This window comes from Silene latifolia, chromosome Y, assembly GCF_048544455.1.
Source record: "Silene latifolia isolate original U9 population chromosome Y, ASM4854445v1, whole genome shotgun sequence".
Classification (NCBI taxonomy): Eukaryota; Viridiplantae; Streptophyta; class Magnoliopsida; order Caryophyllales; family Caryophyllaceae; genus Silene; species Silene latifolia.
The window spans coordinates 111,871,574-111,874,120 of NC_133538.1; positions in this window are offsets into that span (position 1 = coordinate 111,871,574).

Below are 2,547 nucleotides of genomic sequence, written 5' to 3' on the forward strand. Positions count from 1 at the left end.
CATCTACAAAAGGAATAGCCACTTTCCTCATCTAAGTGGCGGAAATTATCTACAAGGGAAGCAATTCAAGGGTACACACTCCTTCATAGATGCAATTTCTTCAAACTACTAAGCCTAGAAGGATACCAATAAATCACCTCCAAGTTGTGTCAAGCTAGGGTACCTTTGTCCTCAATCGTTAAATGCTTTTGTCAAGAATAGACTCCCTATGGTGTTAGAAACACTGGAGGATCGCGGAATTCCCCCTCTTGCCTAGACAAGAAGAAGGGTCGTCCCCTCTCTACCATGCACAAAAATGGATAAGATGGAAAAGGGATCGATAGTATTTGAGTTTCATTTTGGGAGTTTGCTTTCATTGTTGTTTTTCCCCCCAATTTCTTGTGGCATTTGACATTTGAGAACACTTTCTTGCCGTTTCTTTTTTACTTTTGGCATTTCAACACTTGACAACTTTCAACTTTTCTTTGCATTTCTTTTGAACATTTTCAAAGTCACCCCATATGTAGTGAGGGTGGCTTATATTTGAAGCTTTAGGAGTTCTATTTTTGCTCCTCTTTTCTTTTGATGCATTTTGCAAACTTTCTTTCACTTTTCATTTTATTGAACTCAAATTGATTTCTTTTTGTGCCCATTCCCTTTGATGACAAAAATGTGGTAGAACATGGATGATGGATGGATGAATGCATGGTTTCAAGGGTCACCTTAGAATAAACGGTAGCCAAGGAGTTATCATACCACAAGGTACTCTTGACTAGGCCTTAAGCCATGGGTCAAAGGATACTAGCATGACACATCCTAGGGTGTTTTACAAGTATTCTAACAAGCAAAGTCTTTAAGAAGAAAAAGCATCTACTAGGGCCTATATACACTTGTCAAACTTCCCAAGTAGACGGTTTCACAAAATTTTTCTAACCATGCAAACTACATGCCATGATGCAACTAACATTTATACATCCTAATGCAAATGATTCTACCAACTAATATGCCAAATAAACTAAATGCAATCCTAAATTCACATTGTTTTTACCGCATCAATCAAAATAAAGCCACATAGTCATTAACATAAAGAGGAAAAAGGAGATTGGAAAGATCATACCATGTGGTCTTCAATATCCTCATGTCTCGGATGTGGCGTAGTCAATCAATGTGAACAAGGATAGACAAACATAATATATACAATAATATATAAGACTACACTACAAAGGAAATTAACATGTTTTTGGATTTTTCAATTTTTCAATTTTTATGGTTTTTGATTTTATGAAATTAAAGGACATATTTTTGTGATTTTTCGAAATTTTTCAAATTTTATGCAATTTTGGAATATAAATTCCCATCCCCCACTTTATTTTGGACATTGTCCTCAATGTACATGTAGAAGTAGGAAAAAAAAGGAAATACATGTTTTTGAATTTTTGATGATTTTTTTTTTTGAAATAAAGTACAAATGCAATGATATGATATGAATGAATGCATGCTCTAACTAAATGCAATTCTATATGACATATATAACAAATGAATGCAATTTACCCTAGATGATGCATGTTTTCTAGTAAACTATGGTCACCTATGATCAAACCTCCCCAAACCGATTTAAACACTATTTCTAGTGTAGAAAAGAATAGGATTGGTCATTAGTGGCTATGCATGAATTCTAGTCTATATGAAACTATCTACATGAATCATGTGAGATATAATACAATGCAAACTATACTATATGAACTAACTAATGTGAATGTAATATAATACAAATGCAAGCTAAATGTATATGTAAATAACTAAATGCAAGTGTAAATGTAATGCTAAGTGAAAGGAAAGGATATCTTACAAATGGTGGTTTGAGGGAGGACTCCACCAAACTCATTCCTTGTTGCCATTATTATTGATGTTGTCCATGTTGCTTAATGCTCTCAACAACCGGTCAAAGGCTTTTCAATGGGCTTCATGTAGGCATAAATAGGAGATTGGTGATGTCAAAACGTAGTTTACCCATCTTTGCTTGGAATAGAACTTGCCAAACACTCTCCCATTTGTTTTGTCCTTGGCACTTGGCTTCTTCCAATGCTTCAAACCAACAAGCCCATGATTCTTGTCAATACAAGGTATGAAATATTGCCCATATTCATCCGGAGGCTTCCACTCTTTACCATCTCTTTCAAATTCTATGATGATAGAGCATTGATTCATCAATCCTTCAATAGTAGAAGGAGAGTTCTCATTTCTTTGATGAGGGGATAGTTGAAGGATAAGATGTGGAGGAGTCAACTTCTCACCATTGAGGTCATTCATGCTTTCATTATCTTCACTTTCTTCTTGACCCTCCTTAGAACTTCAACCATTTTCAAAGAAAAGAGCTTCAATTTCTTCCAAACTATGATCAAAGATGCCAACATCATAGTTTTCCTCTTGGCCTCTCAATTCTCCAAAGATAGCAAGTTCAAATTCATCAACCTCTTCTTTCCAAGTTTTACCTTCACTCCCATAAGTGCTAAGGGAGCACACTTCCTCTACATGGGTCATAGGGGGAAATTGTGGTGGGAGGTCTTC